Source organism: Dendrobates tinctorius, unplaced genomic scaffold (assembly GCF_039654945.1).
Source record: "Dendrobates tinctorius isolate UK_male_01 unplaced genomic scaffold, ASM3965494v1 ptg000102l, whole genome shotgun sequence".
NCBI classification, from domain to species: Eukaryota; Metazoa; Chordata; class Amphibia; order Anura; family Dendrobatidae; genus Dendrobates; species Dendrobates tinctorius.
Window position 1 is genome coordinate 25,219,968 of NW_027361770.1, and position 15,559 is coordinate 25,235,526.

Here is a 15,559-nt window from a genome sequence, read left to right on the forward strand (position 1 = left end):
TATAGGAAGATAGAAATATTAAGGGTAGAGGGTGAATAATCTTCATTTTCCTGCATGGCTTGTCATTTTATTAGTCATGTATTTTTTGCCATTTAAAATCACTGTCCATAGACTTCCCTCTGTATCTGTGCAATTTATCATATATATGCTGTATGTTACCATGATCATGGATATCATTAGGCTACAGTGAAGAGCAAAAGGGTAGCAATGTTTTGAACTTTTGACTTTCAGGCTCCATATCTCACCATCCACTACTGCTTCAATCTTGAGACTACCATCATTTTATAGACAATCATCTTGACTACTTCTCATACATAAATTTGACTTTCAATGATTTAGCATATGATTAGCTATGAAGATACTTGTCATGTCACTGCATTGTTACTGGTTTGCTCCTGGCAAAATATTTTTCTTCCTGAATACTATCAGTTCTGGCCTGACACACATGGCAGTGGGGGTGGCATGTATTTTTCACAATAGTGAGATCACAAATGTCAATGCAAGCACCATGCGAAGCACAGTACACAAGTCTGGAATGGTGGCCCGAAGAAGATGAAGAATCCTCAATTTCAATATTCAGAAAGTTGTGGGAAGCAGGGTGCGTTGCAGTCCGCGCTGCCGAGATTCACAAATTACCTGGGATACAAGATGTTATAGCAGTGTACTCCTTTATTTCCTCCTACGCGTTTCGGCGCCCTTCCTGGCACCTTCCCTGAGGAAGGTGCCAGGAAGGGCGCCGAAACGCGTAGGAGGAAATAAAGGAGTACACTGCTATAACATCTTGTATCCCAGGTAATTTGTGAATCTCGGCAGCGCGGACTGCAACGCATCCTGCTTCCCACAACTTTCTGAAGGTTTTTCCACATGCGAGTGGTTGGTGGAGGTCCTGCAGCAGCTGATTCTGTGATATGCTCTCAAGCCAGTTGTGGGTTACACAACTGAAATAGGTGAGTGGAACTGTATTATACCGCTCATACTTCAAGTGTCACTAGTGATAGGGCACTATTGCGCCTCTTGTTCCCCCCACCATTTTTGTATCAATTTCAATATTGTCACAAGAAATGTTGGTTTGAGTTTTCAGACAAGTAATTGTTAGGCATCGAGATTCCGCTACTGCACAGGGGGAATCTCGAGCCATGTCCTCTGCTGTCTCACATTCTTCTTCAGCCGCAGAGGATCCTGCTCAGCAGAGACATCAGTCTCAGCTTCTTGCTCAGGCTAATGCTATGCGTTCGGTTGCTGCTGCCACCCCAGGTTCAGCTATAGAAACCAGCATTAGTCAGCGGCAAGCAGACGCCCCTGGAACTAAGTCCTGCTTTTCTCCATCTGAGCATGCCCGTGAGATGAGCTCTCATTGATGGTAGGCGGTCACATGCTCAGGTCCTCAAGCAGCTTGGATTGCGCCATCAGCAAGGTCCTGGAAGGATGCGGCTATAAAAGGATTGCAGGGCCGCATGGCCGTGCACTAGTATAGTCCTAACAAGTGAAGTATGTGCATATGTAAATGTCTCTGGTGCAAGCTCCTAATTATCCCCTACCCTCTTGTTGTGTATGTGTTTAGGGAGATAGGAATAAGAGACAGCGCCGAGTAGTGGCATCACCAGTGCGACGCCGTGGGCAATCAGTGCGCTAGAATCCCTAGTCAGGATTCGTCCAAGCAGTACAGGTTCGGCGCCGTGCGTTTAGTGGGTCTACAGAGGCTTTTACCTCATGTGCTAGGGACTGAGTCTTGAGACCAAACACTAGCGCTGAATCAGCTGTGCCCTGTGACAGATAAAAGGGTAAGGTATCTGTGCTCTGTGGTCCCGAGACTCTGTGAAGTAACAGAGGTCGTCACAACCACACACCGGGTAGCATTAAACCCACGTGTGTCCAGTGCGATACCGCCATTTTGTGTCTGCCATTACCGAGCAGCAGTTAACATCTCTGCACGGTGGACCCCAGGCTGAGAATGCACCTTATTACCATCTTTACATTATTTGGTGCGTTCCGCCATCCCTAACAGTATGAAAAGTGGACATTTAATGATTTTAAATGGGTGATTTAGATTGATGACATGAATGTAAATAAACTAGACTCGGATAGGTGCAAATAGATTTGAAAGAAACAAAGGAAAAAAAGGGGTTAACTAATTGAGAAATTGAAGGAAATATCTCATTCGATGGAGGATGACTGATGATATGTGGTTGTTTCACAGCAAAAGGCATTGAACTTGGCAATGATTAATGGTGGTCTCAGTGCTGAGCTATATGTGAGTATCCTACAAGATAAGTAACTTTGTACACTCAAGCATAATGGGTATGAAAAGGACGAAATAATGTTCCAACAGGACAACAACATGAAGCATTCAGTATGTCGAGATTGGCGAAGAAATGGCTGAATGACAATGAAATAGAGGTGCTGGAATGGCCCCAACAGTCCCTAGACCTCAACCCAATCAAACACTTGGGGATAGAATTGAATAAAAAACTGTATAAATAACCAAGTGAGTCAACTATTATGCACCAACTTTGGGAAAGTGTACAAGAGACCTGAGATCAAATTTCGGTCGACACATGTTTGAATCTAATCGAAAGCATGTTCAGAAGGATTCAGGCAGTGTTGAAAGTCAAAAGTGGGTTTACAAAATACTAACAATACAATAAAAAATGTAAATTTAGATGTTTAGGAGCAAAACATTAGTAATATGACAAGAATTTGCATAGCTAATCATATGTTAAATAGTTGAAACTCAAATTTAAGTATGGGATATCCAAGATGATTGTCTATAAAATGATGCCAGTCTCAAATTCAAAGCAGAAGTGGATAATGAGTTATAGAGCATGAAAGTCAAAAATTCAAAACATTATTACCCTTTGGCTCTTCGATGTGTATTGGACTAAAGATGACCTTACACATGTGACAGTTACAATATCTCTCCTGACTCAATAAGACGATCACTGCTAGATCAGAATCTCCAGGCAGTGGCTTATTTTGTCTGAAAATAAGGATCCAGTGTTTAAATTTCTGCTGCCTGATTCTTACCTCTTTTGTGGGCCACTGTGCACATCATACAGTTTTCTTGTCCCACGGAAATTGGTGGTTTCAATTAACTTTCATCTAATGTGTATGATGGTTTTAAGTTCTGCACAAGTAGCATCAAATTGATGAATATTGTGCTGTCAAGTTGGCTTTTAGCAAAGACTAGTGGATCTGGGAAAATTCTAATTCAAGATATCACGCTAATTGACTGGGTAATGCGACTTATTTGCTGGAAATTGAATGTTCCTTAGTATGCTCTAGGGTACCATCAGACAGCAGAACATTATAAGCATAATATGAAAGCTTAAAAACCAATACTCATTTCACATGTCACTTTACCAGCCTGCTCCATGGCTCACTGTTCACTGTTCACCCCGTCCTAGAGTGAACAGGCCAGAAATGTAGCAGGGATGGGGAAAAGAAGTGGTGAGGAGAAAATGACTTCAGGCAGTGAGCAGCAGAGACACCAAAACAGGTGAATACGGTGAAGTGAGTATTATCATTATTTTTTTACCTTTTGGCAATCCCCCTGCAGCTCGACTCACGCCATTTGTGAACAGTGAATTCTAAAAAGATCTGTATTCTTGACAAGGATTTTTTTTTTCAAAATTTGAAGATAATTCAATTTTACTGAATTTTTGCTTTTCTCATCTCTAGTCTCTACTCACCGGGCAGGTTTGCTAACTTACAATTTCTCCTAAGGGAAGTGATTATTTTCAAACAATTACGGTACGTGTTTATGAGACCTACTGATAAATCTCCTTGTCTCCTTGCTGAGCCCTGCATGGGGCACTGTTTAGGATTGATCTGGCAATCAGGCTCAAGAGTAAGGGTAACGTTACACATAGCGATGCACCAACGATCCCGACAATGATACGATCTGGCAAAGATCGTTAGTGCGTTGCTAGTAAGCTGCCAAACAGGCCGATCTCCTCAACAACGCATCAACGATCAGCGATGTTAATAACGACCTCGGCGATTGTTGGGACCTTGTCACACAGCATCTATTGTGACGATTCAGACCTTGAATAGGCGTGCTTCAGTGCTACCTTTTCCACGCCCCTCTGCACCGATTGGTGGCCACAGCTGCGCTCTCATTATCTGATTGGGCGACGTATTTTCCAACACCTCTCTGCTCTGATTGGCGGCCACTACTGCGACCACATCATAAAATAGAATGTATTAGCGCTCCCATCAATTGCTCCGGAGCGCTGTGGATCATACTATACGGTATTCCTGCAGAGTTCCCGTGCCAATTGCTATTGCGTTCTCTTTGGATTTAACCTGCTTTCTTGCTTGACTCAGCGACACTGTCTGAGACGCTACTGCGATTTTTTTTTCTTTTTCTTCAGGATTTTTGCTCTGTCTTTCAAGGTAAGCAGTGTTTGCTGCATTTACATTTATTGGACATCTATCTATTATATTTAATCATAAATTGATTCAACTTTTTTATGCTTTTGCTTAGGCATTGTCAGCCATTTTATTTTTCCAGCCGCGCCCGCCCCCGCTATTTTTGGTTGTTGGCTGCATGTACATTTATAGGTCATCTTTTAATTTAATAGCAATTCGATTTTCCTTTTATTTATGCCTTTGCATTGGCATGGTCCGCCATGTTAGTTTTACTGCTGCGTCCACCACTGCCATTTTAGTTTCTTGGCTGCGTTTACATTTATAGGCCATCTTTTCATTTTATATATTAATAATTCAATTCTCTTTTTTTTCTGCGCTTGCATTGGCATGGTCAGCCATTTTATTTTTCCTGCCGTGCCCGCCACCGCCATTTTAGGTTCTTGGCTGCATTTACATTTACAGGTCATCTTTTCAGTTAATGTAATAATAATTTGATTCTCCTTTTGTTATGCCTTTGCATTGGCATGGTCAGCCATGTTAGTTTTACTGCTGCGTCCACCACTGCCATTTTAGTTTCTTGGCTGCGTTTACATTTATAGGCCATCTTTTCATTTTATATATTAATAATTCAATTCTCTTTTTTTCTGCGCTTGCATTGGCATGGTCAGCCATTTTATTTTTCCTGCCGTGCCCGCCACCGCCATTTTAGGTTCTTGGCTGCATTTACATTTACAGGTCATCTTTTCAGTTAATGTAATAATAATTTGATTCTCCTTTTGTTATGCCTTTGCATTGGCATGGTCAGCCATTTTAGTTTTCCTGCCGCGCCCGCCACCGCCATTTTAGTTTCTTGGCTGTGTTTACATTTATAGGCCATCTTTTCATTTTATATAATAATTATTTGATTTTCCTTTTTTTATGCCTTTGCATTGGTATGGTCAGCCATTTTAGTTTTCCTGCCGCGCCCGCCACCGCCATTTTAGGTTCTTGGCTGCGTTTACATTTATAGTTCATCTTTTCATGTAATATAAAAATAATTCGATTCTCCTTTTAGTTATGCCTTTGCATAGGCATGGTCAGCCGTTTTAGTTTTCCTGCCGCGCAAGCCCCTGCCATTTGATGTTTTTTGTAGCGTTTTCTTGCATAAGTCAGCTCTCTATTATATGTAATCATACCTGCATTCTACATTGAGGTCATGCTAAAAAACACTTACAAGGTAATGGAGGGCCGCTTGGCTTCTATCTGTGTACATACGCTTTAGCATTTTATTTTTAAATTTAACAAATGTTTCATGTATTATGCCGTTCTCACATTTTTTTTTTTTTCAGATGTCGTCCGACAAGCAAGAATTCATTCGTGAATTCGTTGAGAAGTATCGCTCCCTGCCGTATCTGTGGAAAATTAAATCTGCAGACTACAGCAACAGAACTAAAAAAAGGGAGGCCTATGAGCAGCTTATCGACTTGTACAAAATTCACCACTCAACTGAGACGGTGGATGAGGCTGTCGTGAAAAAAAAATACAAGGCCTCTGCACCGTCTATAAGAAAGAATTAAACAAGGTCAAAAAAATGACAAAATCTGGTGCAGGTACTGAAGATGTGTATGTACCAAAACTTTGGTACTATGATTTGATGTCGTTCACGAGAGATCAGGAGGTACCAAGAAGGATGGTAGCGATGTTGGCAGAAGAAACTGAGATCCTGCCTGAATCACCTGTAGGAGATGTAAGTACCTTATTTTCTTCCCTCTAAATAGCATTGTAATGTGGTATGTACATGGCATAGTTGAACAGAAAATAGTAACTCCAGTTTTACATTATTTATTTAGCAGATTACAAAAGTTATCCCTTCCTGTACAGATAAGTATTTTCCTTAAGTTTTTTAGGCCCACTCATCTTTCCAGTACCGTTGTATGACATTTCATATCCTGTAGTACTAGTTCCATCCTAACATTTGCTTCCAGTGCACGTGTACGCTTGTGACTGCTGCTCATGATATCCAATGCAAACGCATTACTGTATTTGGGTGTTGCTGTATGATTTACAATAGCTTGATTTCTTTGCTTTAATGTTCCTTTTTTATGTTTATGCAGGTGCCTGATGATGCCTTGTCGACGACTTCTGCCAGTCAGGACATCAACTGCACGCCTATCGTCACAGAGGAGGATACCAACGAACCTGCCCCTTCAGCATTACCTTGTCGACTACACTCTTCAGCACGCAAAAGAAAGGCCCCCACCTCTGATACACTGGAATTCATACAACTGGCAAAAAAAGTACTTACAATCAGCGGTTTTGCCCAGTATGTAAATGAAAAAATAAGAACACTTGAAGAAACTCAACATGTTCACACAGAAAGAATTATTCTTGATGCTTTAAGCAAAGCAATGGAGAAACTCTGTGAAACGCCTGCCATCGTTGAGAGACAGCCAACATCGTTTTACTCCTGGGCACAGACACAGGAACCTCTGGAGAGTGCAATAAGGAGGGGGAAAGACACTTCACAAAATCAGAACCTTGGGCCGCCGCAAAATTTCTATTTCACTCCACCGAGGCAACGGTTTAATGACTCAGACCCATATTTCCATTAGTTGTGATTCTAGTGGTGTTTTCTTTACTTTATCATTTATTTGTACAAATATTGTGTTAATTTTGTTTTAGATATTGTTTGCTGTAATAAAAATGTTACTTTTATTTTAACTTGTGGTCTACTTTAATCAATTCTGCATACACTTTTTTGGCTGTCCTACAAATCCTGGGTAATGGGCTGGGTTCACAGAAGGTGAGGGCTGCCATTAGGCCGGTAATCTAGGACTAGATGCCCAGATATAATGGGTGTGTTATTTTTTTTCAGTTTATTATTTCTTTCAAAGTGTTATTTTAACCCCTTCCTGACATCTGATGGCGATTCAAAGTACTCACCGCACATCTCGCTAAGTTCCTTGGGGGGGTCTAGTTTACAAAATGGGGTCACTTGTGGGGAGTTTCAACAGTTTAGGCACATCAGGGGCTCTCCAAAGGCAACATGACAGCCGCAGACACTTCCATCAAAGTCTGCATTCCAAAACGTCACTACTACCCTTCCCAGCCCCGACGTGTACCCATACAGTACAGTCATGGCCAAAAGTTTTGAGAATGACACAAATATTAATTTTTACAAAGTCTACTGCTTCATTTTTTCTAATGGCAATTTGCACATACTCCAGAATGTTATAAAGAGTGATCAGCTTAACAGCAATTACTTACAAAGTCAATATTTGCCTAGAAAATGAACTTTATCCCCCAAAACACATTTCAACATCATTGCAGCCCTGCCTTAAAAGGACCAGCTAACATCGTTTCAGTGATTGCTCCATTAACACAGGTGTGGGTGTTGATGAGGACAGGGCTGGAGATCAATCTGTCATGATTAAGTAAGAATGACACCACTGGACACTTTAAAAGGAGGCTGGTGCTTGGCTTTTTTGTTTCTCTTCTGTTAACCATGGTTATCTCTAAAGAAACACGTGCAGTCATCATTGCACTGCACAAAAATGGTCTAACAGGGAAGAGTATCGCAGCTCGAAAGATTGCACCTCAGTCAACAATCTATCACATCATCAAGAACTTCAAGGAGAGAGTTTCCCTTGTTGCCAAAAAGGCTCCAGGGCACCCAAGAAAGACTAGCAAGCGCCAGGACCGTCTCTTAAAAGTGTTTCAGCTGCAGGATCGGGCTACCAGCAGTGCAGAGCTTGCTCAGGAATGGCAGCAGGCAGGTGTGAGTGCATCTGCACGCACTGTGAGGCGGAGACTCTTGGAGCAAGGCCTGGTCTCAAGGAGGGCAGCAAAGAAGCCACTTCTCTCCAGGAAAAACATCATGGACAGACTGATATTCTGCAAGAGGTACAGGGAGTGGACTGCTGAGGACTGGGGTAAAGTCATTTTCTCTGATGAATCCCCTTTTCGATTGTTTGGGACATCTGGAAAATGGCTTATTCGGAGAAGACCAGGTGAGCGCTACCACCAGTCTTGTCTCATGCCAACTGTCAAGCATCCTGAAACCATTCATGTGTGGGGTTGCTTCTCAGCCAAGGGAATGGGCTCGCTCTCAGTCTTGCCTAAAAACACAGCCATGAATAAAGAATGGTACCAGAATGTCCTCCAAGAGCAACTTCTCCCAACCGTCCAAGAGCAGTTTGGCGATCAACAATGCCTTTTTCAACATGATGGAGCACCTTGCCATAAAGCAAAGGTGATAACTAAATGGTTCAGGGAACAAAACATAGAGATTTTGGGACCATGGCCTGGAAACTCCCCAGATCTTAATCCCATTGAGAACTTGTGGTCAATCATCAAGAGACGGGTGGACAAACAAAAACCTTCAAATTCAAACAAAATAAAAGCATTGATTTTGCAAGAATGGACTGCTATCAGTCAGGATTTGATCCAGAAGTTGATTGAGAGCATGCCAGGGAGAATTGCTGAGGTCCTGAAGAAGAAGGGTCAACACTGCAAATATTGACTTGCTGCATTAATTCATTCTAACTGTCAATATAACCTTTTGTTACTCATAATATGATTGCAATTATATTTCTGTATGTGATAAAAACATCTGACAAACACACATAAAAACCAGAGGGCAGCAGATCATGTGAAAATATAATATTTGTGTCATTCTCAAAACTTTTGGCCATGACTGTAGTTTTCTCCAACATAAGGGGTTTCAGCGTACTCAGGACAAATTGGACAACATCTTTTGGGGTCCAGTTTCTCCAGTTAGCCTTGGCAAAATAAAGACATTGGTGAGCAAAAGATAATGTTTGTGGAAATTTTTTTTTCTTAAACTCCTCGGCATTATAAACTTCTGTGAAGCCCTTTGGGGTTCAAAGTGCTCTCCACACATCTAAATAAGTTCCTTGGGGGGAATATCTTACAAAATGTTGTCATTGGTGGGGGGGTTCTACTGTTTAGGCACATCAGGGGGTTTCCAAACGCGGCATTGTGTCCGATCTCAATTCCATTCAAGACACTCAAATGGCGCTGCATCCATTCCGAGCTCTGCCATGCGCCCAAATAGAGGTTACCAACCACATGTGGGGTATAAACGTACTCAGGACAGATAGCACAATAACTTTTGGGGTTATGTTACCCTTTTGAAAAAAAAGGAGGTGTTGAAAAGATCCTTTTCGTGTAGCAAATGTGATTACTTATTTTACGGCTGTACGTTATCCACTTCTGTGAAGTCCTGGGAGGTTCAAAGTTCTCACCACACATCTAGATAAGTTCCTTTTGGGGTATAGTTTCCAAAATGGTGTCATCTGTGATGTGGGTACCGTATGAACGTGCTGACCAGCCTTGGGGTTAAAAGGGTTAAGGGGTTTCCTTATGTTTTCATTTCATTGTTTGATTTGTAGTTTTTTAAATAAGTTGACACTGCTGCGGGTGTTAAGTATAACTCAAGATTTTTTTATATATTGCATATATAGTATATGAAAAAAATATATATATTTTTTTCAAAATATATTGAACCTTTGAGCATACAACAAAAACATTATTGCCTGCCCCCCTGTTGGAGGTCAGGCACGAACCTTTCCAGCATCACTCCGTGTTGATGCGTAGCAGCATTAATCGCTGCAATCATCCGCTGCTGTGAGGCCACCAGGTCCTGTAATAAGGTGTGGATTTCTGTTGACAGAATAGTAGAAGTTAAACAGGCTAATTCTGTTGCAACATCTAACTAAAGGTACATGTTTGTTGTTTAACACTTATGGTTTGGGGGTGCCTGTGCTTCGTCAGAGGAGACGCTTAAAGCCCACTCGGAACCTGTGGCAACACCGGCTATGAAGACACACAATAATTAATATTACATGACAGCCGATCATCCTTTTAAGACCCAACTATCTGTTCCAACTTGTATGGAGCTTATTTTTTGAGCTTTAATTACCGGAAGACGAGCCAGCAGCAGTGTCACGGAATGACGCTGGAGAGAATCCTATATTGGGTGATGATATTGATGACCCCACATTTGGAGGCGGGGTAGCAACAGGAGAAGGGGTTGCAGCATTCGATGGTGGGCCCCCAGGAGATGGTGGTGCTGATGGTGGTGCTGCAGGTGGTGCTGCCGGAGATGGTGGAGCAGCTGGAGAGGGTGGTCCTAGGGATAGGAACAACATTCTATTGATATCAGTAGGTATTATGTTTTTGAATATCCATATTGTATCAAGGACTTATCTACATGTGTTTTGAGAGCTCTGAACCCTCAAGGCCTTAACAGAAGTTTATAGCATACTATTTTATTTTTTAGACTCTACTAAAATATACTATTTTGTATGCCATTCCGATTTCTGTATTTGTGGTTATCCAACGTCATTCCTCGGGTTGGCATGATTACAGCGCTACCGGATTTATATCCATTTTACATGTATAGGTATTGACACACTAAAAAAGAATGCATTTTTGGCCATATCTTTTTGGAATAAATGTATGCCTCTACGACGCATTTTGAGAGTTATAATTTTTCCCTATTCCGTCCAACAGAGTCATGTGCAGCTTCTTTTTTGCAGGATGAGCTGACATTTTTTTGGTTACCATTTTCAGTCAAATCTAATGTTATTTGATTTCCTGGAATTGTCTTCGTAATGTTTTTTTTTACATTTTACATAATATTTTTGAAAACATTATTCTATTTTCACTCTCACTTTCGGTTTCATACATAACAATGGTCCTGCATTGAAATGCATTATATCTATGCTGAAAGCTGATGAGACCATGCTACGTGCTTATACGTGTTTACATGCTGAGACTGTTCAAAGGCAGCTCGTGCACAGTCTGTTTACCCTAATTTAAAAATAAAAAAAAATAAAATAAAAAATGTGTTATCGGAACAAATGAATGTCCCCCCCCAAAAAAAAAAGAACCTACAAAACAGATTGGCTCAACAACACTCACCACGACGCCATTCATTTTGTTCTCAGATGCTGGCAATTCGTTCACTTGACCTGTATCGCAGGTCCGCTATCTTCTTTGGGTTGTGGACCTATCAATCCCAAATTGACGGAATAGGCCCCTTCTTATTTTGCGCAGCACCACCTTTTTGTGGCACATAGGATATGCACTGTGTTGTACGCATGCATAGTCACGGGCATCCATCTCACGAATTAGATAGGGCACCTCTACATCCCCCCATGGTGCTGCACGCCTGGACGCCATGTTTTCTCTGCAATGTGCAACACGCCACATTAACGACACCCACCAGTGCGTTGTGACGTCATGACGCTCGGCCGGCGCCATTGGACAGCAGCGACGCCGAGCACCATGACGTCACGACGCACTGGTGGGCGTCGTTAATGCAGCGTGCTGCACATTGCAGAGAAAATATGGCATCTAGGCATGCAGCAACATGGGGGTATGTAGAGGTCTGCTGTCTTAATATCATAAGCATTACTGTCTTGGTAGCAGGCATTATTGCATCATACGATGCCTGCATACACACATACACACACACACAAACATACCCCCCAACAGACAGACAGATGACCCACATACAGGTCCGCATGACAACAGAAGACACCCCCCCGACAGCTCAATGAACCCTGCACAGGTCACGACAGACCCACCCATTGAGCCACAGACAGACCTCAACATCTATGTGGACGCCACACGTAAGTGCATAGTGGATCGCTATGATGCTGCCAAGTAACAGCAACAGGCCTATTAAAATATAGACCTCACTCCCCTTTCCCATCACTCCCATCAGGCCCTTTTGTGAGAAAGAGCCATAAAGCATTTGTAAAGTAATACATAGCTTTTATTTTATTTAACACAATAACAACAAATGAGCATAAAACAATCTATAACTGTGATCTCTAGGCCACTAGATCTGATGCTGCCAAGGTAGAGCACCAGGACCGTTAAAATATTTATAGTACTTGTCTTGGCAGGCCTTGGCATCATCCCTGGTTCTGCCGTATATGACAGGTTGAAGTCCAGCAATTGCGGGATCATTTTCCCACCAGTCGCCGAGCACCACTTCACCATTTGTTTGGTCAGCAGAGTCCACAAAGCCAGGCGGACTGTACGCAATAGCATCGCGCCGCTGAAGGAAATTGTGCAGCACGCAACAGGCCAACACCACAGAGTCTATAGATTCCAGCTTCAGGTTTATAGGTGAGTGGAAAACTCTGAAGCGGTTGGCCATGATGCCAAAGGCATTTTCTACAACACGTCGTGCCCTTGACAACCGGTAATTAAAAATTTGTCTTTCCTCCATCAGACTTTTTTGTGGGTATGGTTTTACAAGATTGGCATGCAGTGGGAAGGCTTCATCGCCCACAAAAGCAAAATTAAGGTTGCCTCTAGTGTCACAGTTGGGAGGCAAGTGCAGAGGTCACCGTTAGTCAATCGCTCACCAAAAGTTGTGTGCTCCAGAACTCCACCATCCGAAACCTTGCCGTTCATGCCAACATCAATGTTAATAAACTCATAATTGGCATTAACAAGGGTCATCAGGATGATGCTGAAATAGCCCTTGTAGTTGTAGTAATACGATCCGCTGTTAGGTGGTTCCGTGATCCGCACACGTTTGCCGTCCAAAGCGCCACCACAGTTAGGGAACTGCCAAATCTGCGCAAAATCAGAAGAAATTTTTTGCCATTCTGCTTCCGTTTTGGGAAACGGCATGTAGCTCCGTAGACTTTTGACAATCGCCTTGCATGTCTCTGGAATTAAACTGCTGAGCAAAGACCTCAAAACAGCAGCCGAAAATTGCAAGTCTTGCAGTGAGTGTCCGGTGGCCAGGAATCGCAGTGTGACTGCCAATCTTTCGTCTGCTGGGACAGCAGCATGCATCGCTGTATCCTTACATTCAATAAGTGGCTTTACACTTTCCAGTAAGAGTTGGAAGGATTCCTCAGATATCCGCAGATAGTTTCGGAAATCATGAGGATTCTTCTCCTGAAGCTCTCTCACTAGTTGCATGTGTGAGAATTTTGACCTCTGCTGCAGACATTCTCTTGCCACATGCAATGCTTTCATTTGGAACACCTCTCTCGCATCCGTTCCTCTTCTTGTTGCCGATCTCCCTCCATCAGTAATGCAGAAACCACAACCAAACGCTCTGCGGTGATCATGTTCATGTTAAAAATAAATGGTAATGATCAGAAATGTTGATAAAACCCAAAAAAAGTTATTATAACTGGACATGTTTAAATGATAACATTGCATATAACTGATAGCTGATGTAATTAGTAATGGTAACGCAACAAAGATCTGACAATGGCGGGGGCGGGTGCGGCAGGAAAACTAAAATGGCTGCCCATAAAAAACCCTATGTACACACATAGAAGCCAAACAGTCCCCCATTTGCTTTCAAGTGTAAAAGCATAAAAAAGGTAGAATACAGTTAGGATTACATACAATAAATAGCTGAACTAAAAAAGAAAATGCCGCAAAGATCCTAAAATGGCGGAGGTGGGTGCGGCAGTAAAATTAAAATGGCTGCCTATGTGAAAGCATAAAATTATTTAGAATCGAGTTGTGATTAAATATAATAGATAGATGGCCTCTAAATGGAAAGGCTACAAAAATTCTACAATGGCGGGGGTGGGCACGGCAGGAAAAATAAAATGGCAGCCTATAAAAAAAGCATAAAATAATTTCAAATCTAGTTATGATTAAATAAAATTGATAGATGGCCTATAAATTGAAACGCTTACAAAAAAAATTACAATGGTGGGGGTGGGCGCGGCAGTAAAAGTAAAATGGCTGCCCATGCTAAAAATGAAGGAAAGAGATAGAAGCCAAGTAGCCCCATTAGCTTTCAAGTGTAAAAGCAGTTAAAAAGTGTAGAAAAGAGTTATAAAAAAAGCAGCGCAACAAAGATTCTATTATGAGACCCCAAGCAATGTCTACCTTGCAAAGACGGAGCAAAATCCTGAAAATATGAGAAAAGATGCAAAATCACGCAGTAGCAACTCTGACAGGGTCGCTGAAGTAAGCAGCCAAGTAAAACGCACTTGTGACTTGCACAGCAACACAGCAGGTATACCATCTCCACAGTGCTCAGGAACAATGGATGGGAGCGATAATACGGTGTCTTTTAAGACGAAGTCGCTGTAGCGGCCACTAATCGGAGCTGAGGAGGAGTTGCAAAGCAAAAGTTAAATCACGCCTACGTTGTAGAGTTCTGAGTCACCAACGAGGTCGCTCGTCATTGATAAAGGGCGTCAAACACAGCAATGCATGCTGGACAGCGGGACGCCAGTGATCAAAAAATGATCCAGGACGTTCGAGCACGATCAGCGACATCGCAGCAGGGCGCCGGTCGCTGCCGCGTGTCACACTTAGCGAGATCGCTGCCAATGTCACTGTTTCATCACAAAATTGGTGACGCTTTAGCGATATCGCTAGCAATCTCGCTGTGTGTAACGAGGGCTTAAAGGCCCCGTTACACATAACGATGTCCCATCGATCCCACCAATGATACGACATGGATGGGATCGCTGGGACATCGTTAGGCTGATCGCTGGTGAGCTGTCACATAGACAGCCCCTCCAGCGATCAGGACCAGCGAGCAAGCTGCTTTCCAATGTAAACATCGGGTATCCAAGAGTCGTGCGGCTCCTGGATACCCGCTGTTTACCGTGGAAACCAGCGTGTACACCGGTTTCCAAGGTAGACAGCGGGTTTCCAAGAGCTACGCGGCTCTTAGATACCCGATGTTTACATTAGAAACCAGCGTCCAGCATCACTGATCGCTGATCTCTCGCTGCCACACGCAATGCGTGCTGGCCAGCGGGAGACCAGAGATCAAAAAATGACCCAGGACGATAGAGCACGATCAGCGATTCCCGCTAGCGAGATCGCTGTGTGTGACGGGGCCTTAATATTATAACTGACCAGTTATCACAAGCAAATTCACATTAAAAATTACCATTGTTTAATTTCCTGATTGAAGAGGATTGCTACAACAGAAGCGCAATGAGCAATAAAAAATTATATTTGCATTTGTGCAAAATCCATTTTTATAATTAGTGGTATGTCTTTATTATAAGTGGAAATATTACTACATTGTATTAGATAGAATGCTGATATGCTGTGTATTGCTTTACTGTAGAAAGTTCACAAGTGTTAAGAATGTCAATATCAGCACTGGGTGATATTTTAAACAATTGCAGATGGCGAAATGCTGCTTGTAATTGACAGCAGCATC